The following is a 12784-nucleotide window of genomic DNA, read 5'->3' as shown; positions in this document are numbered from 1 at the left end:
TTCATGATTTTCAGGCGAGTTTTGGATTTACAGTAATTTTAAAACCAAGTTTTTCAATGTTTCCGGCTGAGGCACGACACCCATATGTTTGAAATTCATTATCATTTCTTGCATGGGACCTAAACATTCACCCAAGGACACATATATGATTTTTCAACCCATTTTGGTGAACTAGGGCATGTGCCTGTAGTTCAAATTTGAATTATGCACATTAAATGCCTAGAAACTCAAATAATGTATAAAAGGCCAAATGGACCTTGAATAATTCCAAATTGTAACACGACATTGCATGTTGCCTTTGTAAAAAAATCAAGGAAGAGGCAGCGCATGTCGTTTCGCACACCGAGGTGACAGGTTCCCTCTCGGAACCATGAGGCTTCTTGAGAGAAGCTATGGTTTGTAAGCAGCTTATACCCAAACTTGTTACAAATCGGATAATTTTTTACCACAGGATGTTGGTGCCATGTCATGACACCATGCCAAGTTTCATGATTTTCAGGCAAGTTTTGGATTTACAGAATTTTTAAAACCAAGTTTGCCAATGTTTCCGGCCGAGTCACAACGCCTAGATGTTTGAAATGCATTCTCATTTCTTGCATGGGATCTAAACATTCATCCATGGACACATATATGATTTTTCAACCCATTTTGGTGCATTGGAGCATGTGCATGTAGTTTAAATTTGAATTATGCACATTAAATTCCTAGAAACTCAAATAATGTATAAAAAGGCCAAATTAACCATGAATAATTTCAAATTGTAACAAGCCACTCCTATAGTTGCATGTTGCCTCTATAAAATAAATCAAGGCGGGAAGAGGCAACGTATGTCATTTCACACACAGAGATGACATGTTCCCTCTCGGAACCATGGGGCTTCTTGAGAGAAGCTCCAGTTTGTAAGAAGTTTATACTAAAACTTGTCCCAAATAAGACAAAATTTTTACCACAACATGTTGGTGCCATGTCATAACACCATGTCAAGTTTCATGATCTTAAGGCGAGCTTTGGATTTACAGGAGTTTTAAAACCAAGTTTCTCGATGTTTATGGCCGAGCCACGACGCCCGGATGTTTGAAATTCATTCTCATTTCTTGCATGTGACCTAAACATTCACTCAAGGACACATATATGATTTTAAACCCATTTTGGTGCACTGGAGCATGTGCCTGTAGTTCAAATTTGAATTATGCACATTAAATGCCTAGAGACTCAATTAATGTATAAAAAGGACCAAACGAACCCTGAATAATTCCAAATTTTAACACGACACTCCTATAGCTGTATGTTCACTGCAGATAAATGTTCTAGCAATTCAAACACCATCCTTTCCCACCGTAACCCTGTTTTGTCTTTGAAATCAGAATGAAATAATCAAGTATACAACAAACAGTTTATTAGCAAGAATCATGTGCGATGGAGTATAAAATGTCTTGGGGCACCCTCATGTATGGCTTACGTGGGAAGCTTCATCGGCTATAGTCCCCCGCCATCGCGTCAACCACACTTGCGCACTAGTTTTTTGCTGCACCGAACAATTTTTTGGGAACTGCGGAAATATCTAGCTCCTCGTCCCCTCCCCTGACCAAAAGCCACATTTCCGATGTTTCCTCCTTACTTTCCAAGTTCAAACCTTCATTACTTGCTTGCAGCTCCGCCTGGTCGCGGCGATGCTCCTTCCTATTGTGCGGCCTCGTCAATATACTCAGGTAATGCACACCCCACCCCCATCCTCCTCCTCCTTCTCCATCTCACATGCCCCGACCGCCCGACACGATACCTTCCACCCAAATCACTGCCTCATCCTCCAAATAAGCGCTAGCCATAGCCATTTTGCATGTAGTATAGCCAGGAGCTCAAGGAGCATCTGGCAGCGGAGAAGCAAATCATGGCCACATGAGTGGATAAGGTCATGATAACTGCCATGTGTGTCGACCGCCAGATCTTGGAGGAGCACCTCACCGTCAAGGCCACCGTCGACGCCTCACGCGTGGATGCTGATGTCTAATACACAACCTTCTTCTTGTAGACGTTGTTGGGCCTCCAAGTGTAGAGGTTTGTAGAACAGTAGCAAATTTCCCTCAAGTGGATGACCTAAGGTTTATCAATCCGTAGGAGGCGTGATACGTCTCCGTCGTATCTATAATTTTTGATTGTTCCATGCCAATATTATTCAACTTTCATATACTTTTTGGAAATTTTTTATATTATTTTTGGGACTAACATATTGATCCAGTGCCCAGTGCCAGTTCCTATCTGTTGCATGTTTTTTGTTTCGCAGAATATCCATATCAAACGGAGTCCAAACGGGATAAAAACGGACGGAGCTTATTTTTGGAAAATATGGAAATTCGGAAGGAAAATCAACGCGAACCAGTGCTCGAGGTGGTCACGAGGCAGGGGGGCGCCCCCCCTTAGGGCGCACCCCTACCCTCGTGAGCCCACCGTAAGGCAGTTGACGCTCTTCTTTTGCCGCAAGAAAGCTAATATTCGGGAAAAAAAATCAAGGCGAAGGTTTCAAGCCAATCGGAGTTACGAATCTCCATATATATACGAAACGGTGAAACAGAGCCAGAACAGAATGCAGAACCAGAGAGAAACAGAGAGATAGATCCAATATCGGAGGGGCTCTCACCCCTCCCATGCCATGGAGGCCAAGGACCAGAGGGGAAACCCTTCTCCCATCTAGGGAGGAGGTCAAGGAAGAAGAGGAAGAAGGGGGCCCCTCTCCCCCTCTCCTCCGGTGGCGCTGGAACGCCGCCGTGGCCATCATCATCATCACTGCGATCTTCACCAACACCTCCGCCATCTTCACCAACATCTCCATCACCTTCCCCCCTCTATCTACAGCGGTCCACTTTCCCGCAACCCGCTGTACCCTCTACTTGAACATGGTGCTTTATGCTTCATATTATTATCCAATGATGTATTGCCATCCTATGATGTCTGAGTAGATTTTCGTTGTCCTATCGGTGATTGATGAATTGCTATGATTGATTTAATTTGCTTGTGGTTATGTTGCTGTCCTTTGGTGCCCATCATATGATTGCGTGCGTGGATCACACCCTAGGGTTAGTTTGTATGTTGATAGGACTATGTATTGGAGGGCAAGAGTGACAGAAGCTTCAACCTAGCATAGAAATTGATGCATACGGGATTGAAGGGGGACCAATTTATCTTAATGCTATGGTTGGGTTTTACCTTAATGAACATTAGTAGTTGCGGATGCTTGCTAATAGTTCCAATCATAAGTGCATGGAATTCCAAGTAAGGGATGACATGCTAGCAGTGGCCTCTCCCACATAATACTTGCTATCGGTCTAGTAAAGTAGTCAATTGCTTAGGGGCAATTTCGCAACTCCTACCACCACTTTTCCACACTCGCTATATTTACTTTATTGTTTCTTTACCTAAACAGCCCCTACTTTTTATTTCCGTTCTCTTTATTATCTTGCAAACCTATCCAACAACACCTACAAAGTACTTCTAGTTTCATACTTGTTCTAGGTAAAGCGAACGTCAAGCGTGCGTAGGGTTGTATCGGTGGTCGATAGAACTTGAGGGAATATTTGTTCTACCTTTAGCTCCTCGTTGGGTTCGACACTCTTACTTATCGAAAACTATTGCGATCCCCTATACTTGTGGGTTATCAAGACCTTTTTCTGGCGCCGTTGTCGGGGAGCAATAGCGTGGGGTGAATATTCTCGTGTGTGCTTGTTTGCTTTATCACTAAGTAATTTTTATTTGTTGTTCTTAGTTGTTTTCTATCTTTAGTTATGGGTAGGAAACGCAAAATACCAAAAAAATTAGTTGTACCTACTGAACCAATGGTTGAAGAACCACTCAAAATCTATCACACTGCTGAAGCTTTTTACTTGGATCATCTTCGATCCCTTTGTGCTCGTGCCGAAACCCCAACTAGCTTAGTTGAGGGCAAATCTTTAGATGAGCATGCTTGTTATGTGCGACACCGTATATCTGAAAAAGGGAAACTATTATGGGGTCAAATTCAACGTTTGCAATACTATGCTTGGAATTTATGTGAAATATATGATTTTACTTGTTGTTCTGAAAACCCTAAGTAACACCTTCCCTATCAATGTGAGTTTAGTGATAATGGAATCGTATCTTCATATGCTAAGGGTGTTTATAATTACTATGATGTTCAACAAATTGAAGAATTTGTTGCTTTTAAGGGTGCTCTTGAAATTGCTTCTTTTATTGAAAAGTATGATGCTACTCTTCACAAATCTGAAATTTTTGCCATACTTGAATATTGTTATGAGAATTATGCTTCTAATGCTTATGTTAAACTATATATTGAGGACTACTCCGCTGTCCAAGAAGAGACTAATATTTTGCAGGAGTCTATGGAAGAAGAAGTTGATGAAACAGTGAGCTCATTGGATGAAAAAGATGAGGAGGAGAGCGAAGAACAAAAGGGGGAAGAGCGGATTGATCACCCGTGCCCACCTTCTAATGAGAGTAACTCTTCAACCCATACATTGTTTAATTTCCCTTCGTGCTTACCGAAGGATTATTGCTATGATGACTGTTATGATCCCATTGATTCCCTTGAAATATCCCTTTTCGATGATGCTTGCTATGCTTGTGGCCAAGATGCCAATATGAATTATGCTTATGGAGATGAACTTGCTATAGTTCCTTATGTTAAACATGAAATTGTTGCTATTGCACCCACACATGATAGTCCTATTATCTTTTTGAATTCTCCCGACTACACTATATCGGAGAAGTTTGCTCTTATTAAGGAATATATTGATGGGTTGCCTTTTACCGTTGCACATGATGATTTTGATGAATATAATATGCATGTGCTTGCTGCTCCTACTTGCAATTATTATGATAGAGTAACTATATCTCCACCTCTCTATGTTTCCAATATGATAAAATTGCAAGAAACTATTTATACTATGCATTGGCCTTTACTTTGTGTGCATGAATTGTTCTTTTATGACATGCCGATGCATAGGAAGAGAGTTAGACTTTGTCATTACATGATATATGTTACCTTGTGCTCATCACTAAATTACAAATCATTGTTAATTAAAATTGGCTTTGATATACCTTGGGATCCGGGTGGATCCATTACTTGAGCACTATATGCCTAGCTTAATGGCTTTAAAGAAAGCGCTGCCAGGGAGACAACCCGGAAGTTTTAGAGAGTCATTTATTTCTGTTGAGTGCTTTCATATAGTTTAAAAACAACAAAAATAAAGAGGGGAACCCAAAACTTTTTCAAAAAGAAAAGCGAAAGTGAGAAAGACGAGCATTGTTGATGTGGGAGCTAGCCTTGAACTTTGTTCATGCTCACAGAAACTTTGTGAATCTTGATTACAGAAAATTTTCAACAAAAATAATTATACCTTTGTAAAATTCCATTGTATTATAAAAATAATGTGCCAAGGTTTGCCTTTAGGATGTTTACATTTGCTTGATGGTTTGTACGGTGCAGGACAGAAACTTTGGCTGTAGTGCGTGATTTTACATTTTTAGCTGGAACGTCAAATGGTTCTGATTCTTTTTGCAATGTCTTCCTGTACAAATTTTTTATTTTTCCTAATTTTGGTAGAATTGTTCAAGTATCATAAGTATGGTGAATGTTCAGATTGCTACAGACTGTTCTGTTTTAGACAGATTCTGTTTTTGATGCATAGTTTGCTTGTTTTGATGAAACTATCAATTTATATTAGTGGATTAAGCCATGAAAAAGTTATACTACAGTATACATAATGCAAAAACAAAATATGAATTGGTTTGCAACAGTACTTAAAGTAGTGATTTGCTTTATTATACTAACGGATCTTACCGAGTTTTCTGTTGAAGTTTTGTGTGGATGAAGTGTTCGATGATTGAGGAGGTCTCGATGTGAGAAGAAGGAAGAGAGGCAAGAGCTCAAGCTTGGGGATGCCCGAGGCACCCCAAGTAAATATTCAAGGAGACTCAAGCGTCTAAGCTTGGGGATGCTAGGGAGGCATCCCCTCTTTCTTCAACAAGTATCGGTATGTTTTCGGATTCGTTTCGTTCATGCGATATGTGCAAGTCTTGGAGCGTCTTTTGCATTTAGGTTTTTACTTTTATTTTATGCACCATGCTGGTATGATATAGTCCTTTGTTGATCTATAGAATGCTCTATGCACTTCACTTATATCTTTTGAAGTATGGCTTTATAGAATGCTTCATGTGCTTCACTTATATCATTTGAAGTTTGGATTGCCTGTTTCTCTTCACTTAGACAACTGCCATTTGTAGAATGCTCTTTTGCTTTGCTTATACTTGTTAGAGCTTGGGCACATCTTTTGTAGAAAGAATTAAACTCTCTTGCTTCACTTATATTTATTTAGAGAGATGACAGGAACTGGTCATTCACATGGATAGTCATAAAATCCTACATAAACTTGTAGATCACTGAATATGATATGTTTGATTCCTTGAAATAGTTTTGCGATATAAAGATGGTGATATTAGAGTCATGCTAGTTGAGTAATTGTGAAATTGAGAAATACTTGTGTTGAGGTTTGCAAGTCCCGTAGCATGCACGTATGGTGAACCGTTATGTAACGAAGTCGGAGCATGAGGTGTTTATTGATTGCCTTCCTTATGAGTGGCGGTCGGGGACGAGCGATGGTCTTTTCCTACCAATCTATCCCCCTAGGAGCATGCGCGTAGTACTTTGTTTCGATGACTAATAGATTTTTGCAATAAGTATGTGAGTTCTTTATGACTAATGTTGAGTCCATGGATTATACGCACTCTCACCCTTCCATCATTGCTAGCCTCTTCGATACCGTGCATTGCCCTTTCTCACCTCGAGAGTTGGTGCAAACTTCGCCGGTGCATCCAAACCCCATGATACGATACGCTCTGTCACACATAAGACTCATTATATCTTCCTCAAAACAGCCATCATACCTACCTATTATGGCATTTCCATAGCCATTCCGAGATATATTGCCATGCAACTTTCCACCATCCAGTTTATCATGGCACATCCATCATTGTCATATTTCTTAGCATGATCATGTAGTTGACATAGTATTTGTGGCAAAGCCACCGTTCATAATTTTTCATACTTGTCACTCTTGATTCATTGCATATCCCGGTACACCGCCGGAGGCATTCATATAGAGTCATACTTTGTTCTAGTATTGAGTTGTAATCATTGAGTTGTAAATAAATAGAAGTGTGATGATCATCATTAATAGAGAATTGTCCCCCAAAGAGAGAAAGGCCAAATAAAAAAAAGAGAAAGGCCAAAAAAAAGAAAGGCCAAATAAAAAAAGAAAAAAAGAAAGGCCAAATAAAAAAAGAAAATAAATAAAAAGAGGCAATGTTACTATCCTTTTACCACACTTGTGCTTCAAAGTAGCACCATGTTCTTCATATAGAGAGTCTCTTGAGTTATCACTTTCATATACTAGTCGGAATTTTCATTATAGAACTTGGCTTGTATATTCCAACAATGGGCTTCCTCAAATGCCCTAGGTCTTCATGAGCAAGCAAGTTGGATGCACACCCACTTAGTTTCTTTTGTTGAGCTTTCATATACTTATAGCTCTAGTGCATCCGTTGCATGGCAATCCCTACTCCTCACATTGATATCTATTGATGGGCATCTCCATAGCCCGTTGATACGCCTAGTTGATGTGAGGCTTTCTCCTTTTTGTCTTCTCCACATAACCCCCATCATCATATTCCATTCCACCTATAGTGCTATGTCCATGGCTCACGCTCATGTATTGCGTGAAAATTGAAAAGGTTTGAGAAACGTCAAAAGTATGAAACAATTGCTTGGCTTGTCATCGGGGTTGTGCATGATGTGAATGCTTTGTGTGGTGAAGATGGAGCATAGCCAGACTATATGATTTTGTAGGGATGAACTTTCTTTGGCTATGTTATTTCAATAAGACATAATTGCTTGGTTGGTATGCTTGAAGTATTATTGTTTTTATGTCAAATGATAGACTATTGCTTTGAATCACTCGTGTCTTAATATTCATGCCATGATTAGACATATGATCAAGATTATGCTAGGTAGCATTCCACATTAAAAATTATCTTTTTTATCATTTACCTACTCGAGGACGAGTAGGAATTAAGCTTGGGGATGCTGATACGTCTCCGTCGTATCTACAATTTTTGATTGTTCCATGCCAATATTATTCAACTTTCATATACTTTTTGGCAATTTTTTATATTATTTTTGAGACTAACATATTGATTCAGTGCCCAGTGCCAGTTCCTGTCTATTGCATGTTTTTGGTTTCGCAGAATATCCATATCAAACGGAGTCCAAACGGGATAAAAACGGACGGAGCTTATTTTTGGAAAATATGGAAAATTCGAAAGGAAAATCAACGTGAACCAGTGCTCGAGGTGGTCACGAGGCAGGGGGGCGCCCCCCCTTAGGGCGCGCCCCTACCCTCGTGAGCCCACCGTAAGGCGGTTGACGCTCTTCTTTTGCCGCAAGAAAGTTAATATTCGGAAAAAAATCAAGGCAAAGGTTTCAGGCCAATCGAAGTTACGGATCTCCATATATATACGAAACGGTGAAACAGAGCCAGAACAGAACGCAGAACCAGAGAGAAACAGAGAGATAGATCCAATCTCGGAGGGGCTCTCGCCCCTCCCATGCCATGGAGGCCAAGGACCAGAGGGGAAACCCTTCTCCCATCTAGGGAGGAGGTCAAGGAAGAAGAGGAAGAAGGGGGCCCCTCTCCCGCTCTCCTCCGGTGGCACCGGAACGCCGCCGTGGCCATCATCATCATCACCGCGATCTTCACCAACACCTCCGCCATCTTCACCAACATCTCCATCACCTTCCCCCCTCTATCTATAGCTGTCCACTCTCCCGCAACCCCTTGTACCCTCTACTTGAACATGGTGCTTTATGCTTCATATTATTATCCAATGATGTGTTGCCATCCTATGATGTCTGAGTAGATTTTCGTTGTCCTATCGGTGATTGATGAATTGCTATGGTTGATTTAATTTGCTTGTGGTTATGTTGTTGTTCTTTGGTGCCCATCATATGATTGCGCACGTGGATCACACCCTAGGGTTAGTTTGTATGTTGATAGGACTATGAATTGGAGGGCAAGAGTGACAGAAGCTTCAACCTAGCATAGAAATTGATGCATACGGGATTGAAGGGGGACCAATTTATCTTAATGCTATGGTTGGGTTTTACCTTAATGAACATTAGTAGTTGTGGATGCTTGCTAATAGTTCCAATCATAAGTGCATAGAATTCCAAGTAAGGGATGCCATGCTAGCAGTGGCCTCTCCCACATAATACTTGCTATCGGTCTAGTAAAGTAGTCAATTGCTTAGGGGCAATTTCGCAACTCCTACCACCATTTTTCCACACTCGCTATATTTACTTTATTGTTTCTTTATCTAAACAGCCCCTACTTTTTATTTACGTACTCTTTATTATCTTGCAAACCTATCCAACAACACCTATAAAGTACTTCTAGTTTCATACTTGTTCTAGGTAAAGCGAACGTCAAGCGTGCGTAGGGTTGTATCGGTGGTCGATAGAACTTGAGGGAATATTTGTTCTACCTTTAGCTCCTCGTTGGGTTCGACACTCTTATCGAAAACTGTTGCGATCCCCTATACTTGTGGGTTATCAAGACGTAGGATGAAGATGGTCTCTCTCAAGTAACCCTGCAACCAAATAACAAAGAGTCTCTTGTGTCCCCAACACACCCAAAACAATGGTAGATTGTATAGGTGCACTAGTTTGGCAAGGAGATGGTGATACAAGTGCAATATGGATGGTAGATAAAGGTTTTTGCAATTTGAAAATATAAAACAGCAAGGTAACTAATGGTAAAAGTGAGCGTAAACGGCATTGCAATGCTAGGAAACAAGGTCTAGGGTTCATACTTTCATTAGTGCAAGTTCTCTCAACAATAATAACATAATTGGATCACATAACTATCCCTCAACATGCAACAAAGAGTCACTCCAAAGTCACTAAGAGCGGAGAACAAACAAAAAGATTATAGTAGGGTACGAAACAACCTCAAAGTTATTCTTTCCAATCAATCCGTTGGGCTATTCCTATAAGTGTCACAAACAGCCCTAGAGTTCGTACTAGAATAACACCTTAAGACACAAATCAACGAAAACCCTAATGTCACCTAGATACTCCAATGTCACCTAGATACTCCAATGTCACCTCAAGTATCCGTGGGTATGATTATACGATATGCATCACACAATCTCAAATTCATCTATTCAACCAACACATAGAACCTCAAAGAGTGCCCCAAAGATTCTACCGGAGAGTCAAGACGAAAACGTGTGGCAACCCCTATGCATAGATTCCCAAGGTCATGGAACCCGCAAGTTGATCACCAAAACATACATCAAGTGGATCAATAGAATATCCGATTGTCACCACGGGTATCCCACGCAAGACATACATCAAGTGTTCTCAAATCCTTAAAGACTCAATCCGATAAGAGGGGAGAAACATCATAAGATCCAACTATAATAGTAAAGCTCGCGATACATCAAGATCGTATCACCTCAAGAACACGATAGAGAGAGATCAAACACATAGCTACTGGTACATACCCTCAGCCCCGAGGGAGAACTACTCCCTCCTCGTCATAGAGAGCACCGAGATGATGAAGATAGCCACCGGAGAGGGATTGCCCCCCTCCGGCAGGGTGCCGGAACGGGCCTAGATTGGTTTTCGATGGCTACGGAGGCTTCCACTACTAGGGAAAAGGCTACTAGCAGCGCAGGTACCCACGCTACTAGTATCGCGCTACAGCTAATAGTTAGTAATAGCGTGGGTTGAACCCGCGCTATTACTAACAAAGTTAGTAGTAGCACGTTTCCACCCACGCTACTACTATTATGAACCCATGCTACTACTAATGAAATAGTAGTAGCGCGTCTATAATACCAACACCACTTCTAACGAATTAGGAATTAAAAAAATCGACAAATTCCATTTTATGTATACAGTTCAAGAAAACACAATAGTGATGGAAATGTCGTTATTCCTGATTATACTATTACACTGTTGCCGTATCTACTATCATACAGTTCCTCATTCTAACATCCATGGACCACACCTGTTGCATCCAAATGGAAGAAACAAATAAAATCATCACCATATATATACAGCCACCATACACTACAGGCATGACATAAGACGGCAGATTAGAAGAAGCAAGCATCATACATACGCCGCCGCCTTCTTCGGCATGCTCTTGGCTCTGATGGGGCCTGCCTTCCAGTTGGCCTGGTGCTTGCCAAAGTTGCTCGCTCATCACTGCACCAACCAAACAGAGAACAAAGCTCAATTTCCAACAAACAGAGAAGGAACCGATCTGCATCAGTGATTCTTGCAAATGAATCTGCATGTCTCATTTTTGACATGCCAAACAATGAATGATGCAGATTCATTTGCCTGTGCGTACAAGTGCAAAGTCAAGTTTGCTGAGTTACTAGTGTCACCTACTATCTATGTTTTCAAAACAGGCATGTTGATATCCATAAAGAAGGTGTGCTGTAGTACCTACAGTGGGCTCTCCCCAGGATGGATTGGATTCTTAATAGGAACAGTATTAGGAACTAGCTCACAGCTGAGAGATAGAGAGAGAGAGATTGAACTTTTGCGGGGAGTCATGGTGGTAGGAGTAGATGACCGAACCGTCGAGGCTGATGTTGATGCCCCCCATGGAGCGCTACTGCTGCATCCAAATCAAACAAAAAAATTATACACTGTCGGTGATGATCCAACTTTAGGAAGTAAGGCACATGATACACCTACAGCGGTAAAATTAACCGACTGAATCAAGTCAAGTTGTGTGTGTTGTTTCTACTGTGTCCAACTCCAAATCTACATTAGGAACTGATCAGGATTGGTGATGCTTAGAAATGGATGAATCTGCACGTCTCAGTTTTGGCATGCCAAACAAAGAGTGATGCATATATTCATTCGTCTGAACGTACGAGTGCAAAGTCAAGTCTGCTGCAATTACTAGTGGCTCTCCCTAATCAGAATGGATTGGGTTCCTATGCCTAATCAGCTTGGCATTTCCGCAAGTGTCAAATTTTCCTACTGTCTCCAATCACAGGAAATATCAAACTTTTCTCCTCTCATCTCGTCTCTGAAGAAAGGTTCAGTTTTATTGACTTGTCCTCTCTAATGTTTCTGTAGCAAACAAATTTGATGACCCATGAGCGAAGCGAAAGGAAGAGGGGAGTGAGTACCTTGGCTCGACGACTGCGCGACGGAGCTGCATCTCCACGGCCTCCGGTGCCGGTGCCGATGCCGTGGTTGTGGGGGTGGATCCAGAGCTCGCTTGCTTGGACAGGGAGCAGAGGAAGGGCGGCGTCCTCCCGAGAGAGAGAGAGAGAGAGAGAGAGCCTGAAGACAATACTAGCTAGTGACAAGCATGTTTCGTCGATTCTGTCGCGCTTCAGTCTCCTCTCATCACAGGGCAACTTGAAGCCGACGCAGCAGAAGCAGAAGTAGCAGGCGCAGACAAGAAGTTTGCGAGGAAGTTGCCACGCACCAGAGTGGTACGATAATCCTGTTCTGGAAGTCATGCTACTAGATCATGATGAACCTACGAACTATGAAGAAGCGATGGTGAGCCCAGATTCCGCAAAATGGCTTGAAGCCACGAAATCTGAGATGGGATCCATGTATGAGAACAAAGTATGGACTTTGGTTGACTTGCCCGATGATCGGCAAGCAATTGAGAATAAATGGATCTTCAAGAAGAAG

At 41.5% G+C, this 12784-nt stretch overlaps 1 long non-coding RNA gene across 2 annotated transcripts; it reads right to left on the bottom strand.

Moving 5' to 3' along the window:
* Window positions 1-11028: 11028 nt before the first annotated feature.
* LOC125533736 lies at window positions 11029-12559 on the bottom strand. 2 transcript variants are annotated; one of them, XR_007294346.1, is made up of 3 exons: window positions 12265-12559; window positions 11567-11741; window positions 11029-11320 (listed from the first exon to the last, which is right to left on the bottom strand). It is a non-coding gene; the product is annotated as an uncharacterized LOC125533736 (long non-coding RNA). The 2 variants fall into 2 exon arrangements; XR_007294347.1 differs by having other exon boundaries at window positions 11567-11738.
* Between the last annotated feature and the right edge of the window lie 225 nt (window positions 12560-12784).

This window comes from Triticum urartu, chromosome 2 (assembly GCF_003073215.2).
Source record: "Triticum urartu cultivar G1812 chromosome 2, Tu2.1, whole genome shotgun sequence".
Lineage (NCBI taxonomy): Eukaryota > Viridiplantae > Streptophyta > Magnoliopsida > Poales > Poaceae > Triticum > Triticum urartu.
The sequence above is the reverse complement of the archived record's forward strand: the minus strand, read 5'-3'. Positions and strand labels throughout refer to the sequence as shown.